Consider the following 13,440-nt stretch of genomic DNA (forward strand, 5'->3'; position numbering starts at 1 on the left):
CAGTTGTACAACATGTATAGAATTGTCTAACCACCATGAAATACAGAATGGTTCCAGTATCACAAAGGAACTCGCTCATGTTACTTCTTTTTTTGGTACCGGGGATCAAACTCAGGACCTTGTGCTTGCAAGGCAGGCAGCGGAACTACTGAGCTAAATCCCCAGGCCCTCATGTTACTTCTTTATGATTACACCCATCCTCATCCTCCAAACTCCTAATTCCTGATAACTGCAAATCTCTTCTCCATTTCTATAATTATGTCTTTTCAAGGAATTTGAATAAATGGGCTCCTCATTTGGGAAATGAATTGAGATGAATTGACTCAGTCTTCCATAGATCATTCTAGTCGCTGAGTGGAGAACTGATAGTATAGTAGTAAATGAGGAGGCAGAGGGCCTTTACAATAATTCACTTGAGAAGTAATAGTAATTCTAAACCAGGATGGTTTCAGAGGAGGCAAAGAGATGTCAATGAATTCTAGAAATCTTTGGGAGTTAGTACTATTTGGTTTTTTTTTTTCTTTTTTTTTCCCCCATTAAGTTTATTGGTACATTTTAGGTATAAAATACAGTTACATACATCATTTGGATCTTGTACCATTACATGAGTAACTTGGTTATTATTTTTTCCCCTTCCCCTGGCCTCCCTTAACCCCCTCTGCCCTTCCCTATTTGCAAAGACTTTGTTTCCATTTTTTTCCTTTTCTCATAATTTTTCTTTTCCCTTCTTTCCTTTCCCCTACCCCTCCCATTTCCCCTGCTCCTTTAGACCTTTACTTCCTATTACACAATATCAATTATACATTTTTAAAATTACAATATCAAGATCTAGGAGACATTACCACAGATATTACAGAATTTAAAGGGATATAGAAAGCAAATTACAAAAATCTTTTTTGAAATGAATTGAACAACTTCTAAGAAGTACCTTGGAAGATAATGACACTAACTCTAGAGGAAATATAAAATTTGAATAGAACCTATTAAAGAAAGTATATTCCTGCTTGAAAACCTGCCTATATGGCAACAACAGGCTCATATGCATTTTAACTGATAAAGTACATCAAACATTTAAAGCAGGAAAAAGAAGGAACACTTCTCCCCTCATTTTGGGAAATCAACATTGTGCTAATCCTAAACCTGGATAAAGATAATAGAAGAAAAAATATGAACATAGATAGAAATTTGTTTAACAAAACAAACTATTAGAAGTCAGATCTGGCAGTATGTAGAAAGTGGTTTTGTTATAGGGATGGCAGTGTTGGTTCAGCATTGGAAGATCCACCCCCAAAAGTCATTATTTTAACAGAGGAAAGGAAAAAGCCATATGATCCTGTCACTAGTTGGAGAAAAAGTATTGGACTAAATTCTACAGCTGTTCATGGTAAAAGCTATCAGGAGATTAGAAATAGAACAGAACCTTCTCAACAGATTAAAGACATGTACTCCATACTTCCAGCAAAAATGCCTTATATGAATGGAGAAGATACAATGCTTTCTCCGTAAGGTGGGGAACAAGGACAGATATGTGTACTCTTTATTTGTTCATTAAACTTTGAAACATAGGCCTAAACCAAAATAGTCTGGCAATAAAATGACACAATTAGGATAGGATTGGCAAGGTAGAAGCAAAATCTTTGTATGTAGATGAAATGATCATCTATAGAGAAAATACTAAGAAAACTCTAGGAGCCCCTAGAACTTGTATTTGAATTTAGCAGGATTAGAAAACACAAGGTATATATAAAATTCATGTCTATGTATATTTTCTATAAATGAAGAATTGGATATTGAAATTTAAAAGTTAAGTAGGAGTACAAAGGACCTAGAAAAGTAAAAAGAAAAAGAAAAAATAAACGGTGTTGGAAGATGTTTAATACCTAATTTTAAGACTTCTTCTAAAGCTACAGTAATCAAGGCAGTGTTGGTGTAAGGAAAGACACATAGATCATTGGAATAAAACAGAGAATCTAGAAATAGAACCACACATATATGGTCCACTGAGTTTTGAAAGATTATTTAACATTAACATTTTATAGAATATAAACTCAATTCAAGAGCCGAGGAAGAGATAGTGTTTTCAGCAAATGGCACTAGAACACCTGGTATCCATATATAAAAAATTAACCTCAACCCTTTATTTCCATACATAAAAATAATTTGAAAGGATCTATGAACCTAAATATGAAAGACTGAAACTATAAAACTTTAAGAAGAAATTATAAGGGAAAAATGTTTATGAATTTAGGGTAGGCAAGAACTTCTTAGGATACAAAAAACATGATTTATAAAAGAAAAAAATTGATAAATGAGATTCCATCAAAATTTAGAACATTAAATAACATCGTTAAAATGAAAAGTAGTCCTTAAACAGACCATATTTACAATGCATATAACCTATGACCAGAATATATAAAGAACTCTTACAGCTCATGAATAGACAACCCAATTAAAGAGTAGACACAAGAAGATGATAAATAGCCAGTACAGTACAAGGAAATGTGTGCAACACTAGAATCAGAAAAATACTAATCAGTACAATAACAAGATTGAATTATACACTCATTAGGGAGATGAAGTTAAAAGTTTTAAAAGCCTTGTCATGACTTTTTCTTTTTGTTGGATTCTCCCCCTTTGCATTTAATTTGTCACGCCCAACAGATTCATTCTACTGGGCTTCCTGGGGTTGTGATCCTCATTGTCTTTTCCTAGGGTATTGTCTAAAATTTTTCGAGTGTTGATTTGGTATTCATGAAGCTCCTAAGGTTCACTTTATCATGAAAGTATCTTATTTCTCCATCAATTTTGAAAGATAGTTCTGCAGGGTACATCAGTCTGGGTTGGAGGCTGTTTTCCTTTAAGGCTTGAAATACATCACTCCAAGCTCTTCTTGCCTTGAGGGTTTGCATTGAGAAGTCTGCTGTGATTCTGATGGGCTTTCCTTTGTGTATGACTTGTTTCTTTTCTTTCACTGCTTGTAGAATTTTGTTCCTCTGTTGGGTTTCTGGAATCCTAACAATTATATTCCCATGTGTAGATTTTTTTTGATCAAGGCTAGTTGGAGTCCTATGTGCCTCACTTATCTGTATGTCAAGTTCTTTTCCATTGCTTGGGAAGTTTTCTGCCATCACTTCTGTGAATAGTTTTTTTATGTCATCTGCACTCTCTCCTGTTTCTTCATTGACTCCAATCAGTCTTATGTTATTCTTCTTTGCATCATCTAGCAGCTGCTGGATTGCTTTCTCATGGTCACTTACCATTTTAAAGCAATTTTTCTTTTCCTGGTCACTAATTGCAATCTTATCTTCTATATCTGAAATTCTTTCTTCACTTGTGCTCATTCTGCTGCGTAGACTTTCAGTGGAGTTTTTAAGCTCCTGGAAATCTGTTTACATCTGTTTTATGGATTCCATTTGTTTCCTATGTTGGGATTCCATCATGTTCCTCAGATTCTCTATTTTTTAAATCTGTGTCCTCTCTAGATTTATTAATCATGTCTTGCACTATGAGCACAATCTTTGCTGTTATCAGAGAAATTATTTGTGATTTCATTTTTTCCAGATCCTCTTTTGTTGGCAGTTCAGGGAGTCCAGGTTGTTGAGTATCAGATTGTTCCATCTTGTTTCCCTTTGGGGTTGCTATAGGTGATCCAGAAGTCTGTTTTTGAGGCTTGTTTACATGTTTTCTCATTTCCATGTTGGGTGTGTGCTGCTGGCACCCACACAGCTTACCTCTTCTGCCCTAAGAATGAGTGGTGGAATGGTGGTGGGGAGCCTCCTCCTGGGCGCTGGGATTGGCTCACCTCCTCTGCCCTAGGAGCAGTGGAATGGTGGCAGGAAGCCTCCCCTGGGCTAAAGTGAAGTGTTTCAAGCCTCAGTCTGTTACAGCCTTTTATGACAAACTGTTTTAATTACTTTCCTCGTTGTTGAGACAAAATACCTGATTCCCAAAGTTAAAGGAAGGAAGGTTTATTTTAGCTCACAGTTTATAGAAGTTTCAGTCCATCATTAGTTGACTCCAAGGCAGGGCAGCATGGCAGAGGCCAGTACTACTAGTTTTGTTGATAAGTGGGGTATGAAAGAAAAAGAGGAATCCAGGATAATTTTAAGGTGGATAGAGTGGAGAAAATTGTGGATGCATCATGTTAGATTGTTAAGGGAAGGAGCTGGAAGTGAAAGTTTGGTTTCAGACATTGCTTATCTTTGAAAACTTGTTAGAAATCCAAATAAAGTCATAAAGAGCCCAGATGGAAGCAAGTCTGGAAGTTAGGGAAAAAGAATGAGTTAAAGATACACCTTGGAGAATCATCCATGTGGAGATACTATCATGTATTCGTGGAGTCCTCATGATAATGTCTATTGCTCCATGTCCATGGCAGTCTTTCAACTGACTGAGGGAACATTACAAAGATGCCACTTTGACTGTGCTGTTTTTGGTGATCTGTCTTCATGTATCTGAATGGAAAATGCATGTCTCTACAAATGTCTAAATATCCTTGAGGTAGATAGAACACATTGGTGTAGTAGTCTTTACGGGTGCTCACGGTTCTAAAGGGTTGTGAGTGTTTAAGGCAGAGTTCCCAGGTCACACTAGCACACTTCCTTATGGGAAGCTGAGAAATGTCACCAATGAACCCTAAGCAATGTTTCCTGAAAACACAGAGGCGATAGAGATCCAAGCCTTTACCCTGGGATGTATAGCTTTCTTTTGTTTCTCTTGCTGCTTCCTTTTCACATTTTGTCTTCTTTTTTAAATCTTCTCCTTCACTGAGTTTTAATCTTGCCTTAGTGGTATTCTAACTCTAGGCCCTTTGCAAGGTATTTTATTTCACTTGAGCTCAATGTCCTCATCTATAAAATGATGATCTAATGGTATCTTCATCCTTAATTTTCAGTGGTTTTGAGAACTGGGGCCTATTGTCTTCTTGTGTGTCAGTTCCTTTAGTTAACTTTCCTTTGCTGGAATTTTCATGTCCTTCAGAGAATATAAAGCACATACTCTTTGTGCTGGTTTTATGCTTTTTAACTATCCTCCCCATCCCATTAACTCATGTGTTCAAATAATTAGGACTATTGTCACTCAGGTAAATTTTCATTTTGAGGGGGTCTTTAATAACAGACAGGACCTGGAAAAGAGATTAATATTTATTAAAGTCTATTAAGGGCCAGGAACTGTGTACATATTATTATATTTGATCCTCTAAACATCTCTGCAAAATAAAAACTACTGCTGCTACACAATATAAAGAATCATTTATAAATGAAATCCAAGCTCTTGTCTGAAGTTCCACAGTTGATGAGTATAAAAGGTAGTATCTGAACCTTTATCTCATTGTTCCCAGAGCCACAATTTTCCCACAGAACATCCTATCATCTAGAATGTGAATTCTAGTAATGTGAATATCTTCAACACATGGCCTGTGCCAGAAGTAGTCTCATGTCAGCAAGAAGGCTGAATATTGTATCCTAGTTTCCCTCTAGGGTAAGGGTGGCCTCTACTCAGGAAGCCCTCCTGGCTCTCTTCTCTCAGAGTATCTTACAAATATCTATGGTACAGGGACTTCACAAACTCTGTAAGGCTATAAGAACACCATTAAAGGGTTTGAGAACCATACCCCACCATTTGAGAGGTAGACTCTTGAACTATATATTCAGGATCCCTACAACTACAAAGAAATCTAGTCAGAGATATGGTAGCTTTGTATTTAGCTGCACTGGTTACTTTTCTTTACAACAATTCTACTCACAGGTAGTCAGAGCCACCCAGAATGGCTAAAGTAAAACAGAGAGCTCATCGGTCATTTCCCTTCAGGATTTTTGCATAGGAAGCAAGAATAAAACATGCGTGACATAGGCTAGCTAGTGTTCCACAGCTCCTCATACCAAATCCATGTGAATTCAGATAAGACATTGACTATTATTAGAATTACAGAAATTCTGCATATTGAGAATTTGTTTTCCTTTTTAGTCACCAAACAACAATCCTCTGCATATGTTAGCAAAAAACGGTACTGATCTTATCATGTTGAATATTAAAGTTTCGATTTACAAGCTGTACATCTCATATTGTTCATTCTAAAAAAAAAATATTGATTGGTATCTTGTACTACAACTTGTACTGTGGGTCAAGTTCCCATACAGCAAATGTCATTGCAATGAAAATTCTATAAACCTACATCAACAAAACCTTTCATGTTTGAGCCAACAGTCTGATAGTATTAAGCAATTCTGAGTATAGCATACTAGGAGATTCTCAACAATTATTTGTTCTGACCAACAAAGGTTGACTGCATTAAAAACACAGCCATCAGTGTAAGATTGTTTCTAAATCAAGCTTTTGGAGAAGTCAAATTAAAGTTGGCATGCAATAAATGTTTGTTGAATGAATACTGAATAAGGATATACATCGAATCCACTTAAAATAGTGCTTATTTCCTAGCTGCTAGGTCAATGCCTGGCATATATATCTTCAAGGGATGAATGAACACAGAGTAATTTTTTTTCTAAAATGCAAATTCAATCATGTCTCTTCCCTGCTCAAAATCCTTGAACAGATTACCATAGCCTCCAGGATATTATGTTGACCAGTGTGTCTCAAACCCTCATGTGCATAAAAATCATCTGGGGGGTAATATTAATAAACTGATTTTGATTCCATTGGTCTGGGGATATGGCCTGAGATTATGCATTTCTAACTAGTGTCTAGGGTTGTAGCAGTGATCCTGGTATGCAGAGCATACTTTGCGAATCAATAACATAAGCTAATTTACATGGCATGAAAGACTGTTGTTTTATGAATGATACCCAATTTATTTCTTACTATTCCACCATAATGTTTTTTTGCTACAATTTATGCTTTTCCCTCCAAAAATGCTATTATCTTTTGATGTCCCTGTATGTTGGGTTTTCTCCAGTTCATGCCCTTCTCTAAGTTTTACCTCAGACATCACATGCACCAAAATATTTTCCATTCTCCCTTAGTCTGGGTTAGTGTTACTCTCATGATTCCAATGCAGCTTGGAGGCACAAATCTATCATATATCTCATTACAATGAATCGTGGTGCCAATGATGCCATTAAAATGCTTGTGTGAATAAATGAGAGTGGGTTAGGAGATTTGTTGTGAAAGTGGGTTTGCAAAGAAAACACATACTGATTATACTTATGTTGTATTCTTATTTGTAATGACCAATGAAGAGGCTAGAGTCCCTTAACCCATCCCATAACAGCACTGCTTATCTCTATTATGAAATACTTTTGATTCACATGTCTATTTCTTCCATATGTGAAATATCAGCTCCCCAAATATCACCAACACACCCTATGAATAACTCAAGTTTGAGTTTATATTTACTACTGTAAGAGTGACTACCACCTTGGTAGAGTTTTGGTAGTTTTACAAGGATAATGGTGATGTTGGACTTAATTGATACTTTGATGTTTGGTTTAAGATAGGTCTTTTAATGTGAGGAACCATTTGGGATTGGTTCAGGATCATGATGTTGCTGCTTATATTTGGTGGAAACTGCATAGCAAAGATTTTGATCTAAGGTTGTCAGAGTATTTGGGTATAAACTATACTGATGCTTTCCATTGAGGAGTTGATGAAACTTTGGGAAAGTTATTGTAATGAGCAGAGAAACTATTGAGCAAGATTTTCCTAGAATAGGAAAGTTATGCTAATTAAGATAATAGCATAGTAAATTATGTTAATGTAAACTGTCAGTTGTCTCAGTATATAGCATAGATACTTTTGATCCTTAGTGTTCAAGCTATCTGTGGTGGTAAATGATATTGGTTCACATAGATTGAAAGCTTCCTGAAGACAATACAATGTTTTTAAAATCCCTATATCATTCATAGTACCTAACACAGAATAAACATCCAGTAATAATTGGGTAAATGCTAAGAAAAAATATTTGCATTAAATAAAAATGGCAACCAGAAACAAATTCACTATCATTTGAGAGAGTAACACTATTTTCCATTGGTATTTGATACCTAATGTGGGAGCCATAGAGCAGCCGCATCTGTGCTACTTGGAGCTTATTATAAACACACCATACCCGACCTAATGATTAGGCTCTGCGTGTTAAAGAATATCCCCAAGTGATTTCCATTGCATTAAATTTTAAGGAGCACTGCTTTACTATCTATTCAGTACTGATCTCCTGATGAGGTATTCCTAGCTCCAGTCACACAGATGTGGAAATTGAAGTCAGAAAGTGTAAATGACACATAGAAGGTCAAACAGCTTATAAATTGCCCCGCCAAGACTGTCTCAAGTCTTTTGCCTCCACCACATCCAACTCAGCCTCTTCCCTACACTGTGATATAATATAGTAATCCAAGAGGGATAAATCTGCTAAAAATCTAAATGATGATATACAGTTTGGAAAGTACAATTTTGCTTCAATTCTAATTTATCTTCCCTTTCAAGTTTTCTGAAAAATATGAACAGCAGGTCTGAACAGTGTTTGGGTGCTAGACTTTGATCCTTTTGCCATTCAAGACGTTTGATTTGTATTCTTCCAAGGAGTCTCCAATAACTTTTGTGATGCAGATCACAGCATAGCCAAGAAAAGACTGATCCACCTTCATCAGAGAGCAGGTTGGCTATGAGCTGCTCACAGGGAAAAGATGTGTATTTGCAAATTATATTGATAATTTATAAGGAAAAGACCTCTATGGTCTCTTCTATTGTAAAATCTGTAGCTAGGGAGTGAGGAAGAGAATCAAACCTGCATATATTTGCATCTGCCATGCTAGATAAACTAGTTTCAGCATTCCAGAGATGGTGCTGAAATAGCACCTCAAGTATCAGGCTTTATCAAATTTAATCTATCCATAAGGCAACTGCTGATGATATTTTAGAGAAGAAAAGTAAATTGAAAAGACAGACAGCCCAAGTAGCAACTCCAGTAAAATCATATGCCCATCATAGAAATTTTGAAGATATAAGTATCAGTGCATTTCTCCTTCATTTATCATTGATGTGATCATCTGACAAGTATTTATTTAACACCTGTTATGGATGCGGTTCTGCATGGCGAGTCTACAGGTGTAAGTAGGTCTTCCTGAGGATATGTGTAATGCTATGTGCAGAACCAGGAAGTATGAGTATATAAGCTAAGGATTCCTTCAGAGGAGATTTAGAGGTAGAGTAATCAGCAGTAAAGAATATACCAGTCAGTTGTGGTACATGAACATTTCATCTGAGTGTAAGGCTTAGGTTATTAACTTCCTGTTTAGTTTTGGGTGCACTTAATTACTCCACTTATTAAGCAAGCACATCATAGTCTGTAGGTATTGTCCTAAACAGGATGATAAAGCCAGCTATATCAGGAATGTCATCTAACAAATTAGGTTTGTTGCTTGCTGTCCTAATTCATACACACCTGTGCCTATACAAGGCCACTTGCCAGAAATCACATCCAGGTGTGTGACTGTGGGAGGCCTTGTGAAGCAGGGCACTCTGGAACCTTTTCCTCTAGCCACAGGAATTAACCTGCATCTTCCTTGTCAGCCCACATTTTGTTTTAGGTTCATACCATAGTAAAGAATGTGCCTGAAAGTTTAGGGATATGGAGAAGTTGTAGAAGAAGTACAACTTTTGTGAGGACCAGGAGTCTTTTATTCAATCCAGCATGTAAATTAGTATAAGGCTTTAAAGAGCAGCTGTGGGGCGTTAACAAGGTAATAATACATATGCATATGCACAGCTGGTTATGAATAGATATATCAGTGAGTTAGTACCTGTTATTCATTCATTGAGGAATGGATCATTATAATGAATTATTATCATATTAGAAATTGCTGGAGTAATAAGCAAATAATCCAACTTGTTTTCAACAAACTCACAATGTCATATCAATAGGTTTGCTTAAATCATTTTCTACTTTCATCAAAGTATATAAATAATTTTGCCAATTCTTATATGATCCTTTTATCAATTCAACATTCAGTATTCAGCCAAATACTAATAAAGTGCTGACTGTGTTCTACAGTTTCAAAACAAACAATTGAGTTTTCTCATAGACCTCATAGTGAATGAGCTCCCTTTAAGTACTGGTTTTATGATTTGCCACGTAATTTAAAAATTGTTAAGGAAAGAAGAAAAAGGCCTGTCTCGGTGTGGATAAACCTGCTCTAAGTGCCTCCAGAGACCATCTCCTTTGGATAATGCAGGCTGTGCGTGGAATGGAATTCAGTCCAATCCATGATCCAGCAGAGCTTCAGCCCAGGATTTCTTTAGAGCCTTTGCTACACACAAAGTTGGCTGATGTGCCACTCAGCATCCCAGCAGCTCTTTCTCTTCACACTAGCAATGGCAAAGCTTTGTGCGGAGGCATTGCTGGCTGTTCTGAACTAAAATCATCTGTGGGGACCAGAAGAGGTTTTTGCACACCTTGTTAAGGTAGGCAAGTGTGTCTGAGTGTGTGTGTGTGCCTAAAAGCTGGAAGACATCTGTTGAGAGGAAAGTGCTCTTCCGTGGGTCTGGCAGCCTCTATGTAAGTCTTCTATTCTGATGCAGGAGCATGAGAGCAGTAGGTGGGAGGAGATGCTTTTGTACTTAGAAGGCTGAGGTCCGGATTAAGTGATATTGTAATAGCTAGTTAGAGGCAGAATAAAGGGCTAGGGATCAAAGCATTCAAAAATGCTTCCTTCCATTAAGTCTCTGAAGTTAAACTATATCATTGGAGGGGATAATGAAAAGAAAAAAAAAGCAGTAAGAGTGAGTAGCCCAAATCTGTAAGGTCTTTGAGCCTCTCTGGTCATCCAGCTTTTGAAGTCTCCTTCTAACAGCCAATTTGTTTGGCTTCTCTGGAGGGGACAATTCATATCCACTTCCCTCTCTTGGAACATTTCTTTCTTCTATACTCCACCAGGGAACAATAGAGTTTAACAGTAACAGGCAATTTTTCCCCCAAAGCTTGTGCCCTCTTTTGCTTTTAAAGGTGTTTTTAAGAGACTTCTATTAGGGAAACCTTAGTGCCTGTACATTAAGGTGGTAATTAACTTTTAGTATCAGTGATTATATTAAATTTTCTCTCTTTCTTCTTTACTAAAGCAGTCGTTAAAATTCACTGTGAGTAGCAAGAAACTTTATCATAAAACCTTGCTTTGCTTAGAATACCTGTTTTTTTTAATAAAGCATGCTTCTCAGTTTATATATACATTGCTACCTTTTTAAATATAAAATTTCTTTGTGCTGCCACACTGAGAAACACTAGTTTGAACCTCTGTGTTGTCTTTTATCTGAGAAAAAAATGCTGTTGTCAAAAGTTTGATTTGTTCAAGTTTTAAGATGTAAATTTTTGTAACACACTGAGTTAGACACTATGACATTGTATAACTCTGTATTTCAAGTAATTTTGCAGTTAACATATAGTTAGACAATCAAACAGAATGATTTATCTCTTATTTATATTTGAAAAAGTTATTAAGTGAGGTTTTGCTTTTAGTAACAGTTTAGAAAAGATAGCCAGAACAGGTAACTGAACTTAGAAGATACGTTAACACTTCTAAATTTCACCTTTGTGATTTAATCTTTGCAAATACCCCTGCCTTGAAATAAAGGCATTATTTATGATACATGTTGTATTTTAATAAAAGAGAAACAGTTATGGGCTGTCTGCTGTACATTTGAATGTTGCAAATTTTTCTGCTATATTTATAACCTCTTTTTTCTCATGAGGTTTTCTTTGGAAGTGTAGCATGCTCAATAATAGGCTGACATCAGCTTCTATGTTTTAAATTTACATGCTGTCAATGTTGTTATCACATCTGGAATGTGTGGGGAGAAAAGACACCAAGTTTTATTATTTACATTAAATTGTGGAATTCCAGATTGATATTTTTCAATGCATTTTCATTATAGTTTCTGCTGTGGAGGTAGCGTGAGGGCTTTCAGGAAGATGGAGTGGTGTAATTACCAGGTGCACACATTCATTAATCCTACCTGGCTACAGAAAGCTCCAAGTTCTTCTCCAGTGGCCCATTCATATAGCTATAAATATCTAAATTGTGTCAGCCAAGAAGTCACACAGAATGGTGGCTCTTTTTGAGTTCAATTTCATGCACTGTTGCTTTAGTCTTGTAAGGAAAACACTGAATTCCTTAGGATATTCTTGCTTTTAAAGTTCCGAAAACAAAATATCAAATCAGTGAAGATTTAATTTGAAATACACACTAGTCTTTTTTTGCACAAACTAGGTTATTATAGTAATGTGGAACATAATGTATATTAGCTCCCTTTCTTTAGACCTAGTCTTGTTTGTGTAACCAAGAATATAGCAGAGATTTGGGATATTTTCAAAAAGATTTACAGCTGAGTGTCCATCAATCTCTCCACTTCTTCAAATTTGAAAACCCATGTGCATTCTCTGCAGCAGTGGAATGTTTGGATTCCATGTGGAAGCTACGGAAGATTTGGTTGCAAATAATATTTAAAAGTGTTCTTATGAGTACTTCTTTAATCATTAAATATTCCTTAATAAAATAATCCCAAAGAGATTTTCTGTATACAGGCTTTTAAAAGAGAAATATAAAATAATATGAATAAAAAGAACAGCAATACTCCAGCAATAGCTTTCTTCATATATACTCCCTTGCTCTCAAATAAAATAACTCAACTAATAGAGTTATCAGAAAGAAATCTTTTGTTTCTTCAAAACACATATAGGAACTCATCTGATAAGAACAATCTGAGAGTGAATGCAACTTTTTTCACGGAAAAGTTACAATTTCACACAAGGAACATGTTTTTATATTCACAATATTATTCCTTTGTAGTCTCAAGAGTGAAGGGACCCAGTATATATTCAAAATGAGCATTCAAAATACATCTATATCTTAGATTAACTTTAAGGTCCCAAAATATTACATTTTTTCTCATTACTTTCCTGCTTAAATGTGCCAGTGATGTTAGGAATTGAGTAATTATTGTAAAAGATTTTGTTCAGAGTATTTGAGAATTCTTTAATCTTTGATTTTACAATTTCAAAAAATCCATGGACTTTTTTACTTTTAAAATAGCAATAGTTAATATGATCTTAAAACAAATGTTCAAGAGCACTTTTATTCTTTGGATACTGTGATAACCACACATTTATTATCAGTAAAAGAAAGGGCAAGGCATACTTCTGTTTGAAGTGAATATAAAAATATGTGTATGTGTGGGTGTGTTATTTAAAAATATAAGTCAAGAGACAAATATAGGATCCAGGAACATTTACATTCTGGTTTCTACTCTTTGAAACCCTAGTGAAACCCCTGAATATTTTTTATCTCTAGGTACTGTAGGAACTGTCCAGCACCGTGATTCCGTGCAAGATCCTGTATTCTTATGAAGAAAATTTGTTATTAGTGAAAGCCAAGTCTTTATAAAAATAATAGCTACAAGAGAAGTGTGGTGGCACACACCTGTAGTTTCAGCATT

At 35.8% G+C, this 13,440-nt stretch overlaps 1 protein-coding gene across 11 annotated transcripts in view; it reads left to right on the plus strand.

The window, feature by feature from the left end:
• Window positions 1–13,440, plus strand: part of Dmd (dystrophin) — a 2,486,572-nt gene that overhangs the window by 1,461,835 nt on the left and 1,011,297 nt on the right. The window contains exon 1 of one of the 11 annotated variants that reach the window (XM_087189979.1): window positions 10,096–10,416. The exons of the other annotated variants lie outside the window; for them this stretch is intronic. The gene's annotated coding sequence lies outside the window, so the exon portion shown is untranslated. Of the gene's footprint in view, window positions 1–10,095; window positions 10,417–13,440 lie in introns of those variants that run through there. 11 annotated transcript variants of the gene reach the window in all.

This window comes from Heterocephalus glaber, unplaced genomic scaffold (genome assembly GCF_053883595.1).
Source record: "Heterocephalus glaber isolate CG9 unplaced genomic scaffold, H.glaber_assembly_v1.0 deba00001547, whole genome shotgun sequence".
NCBI classification, from domain to species: domain Eukaryota; kingdom Metazoa; phylum Chordata; class Mammalia; order Rodentia; family Bathyergidae; genus Heterocephalus; species Heterocephalus glaber.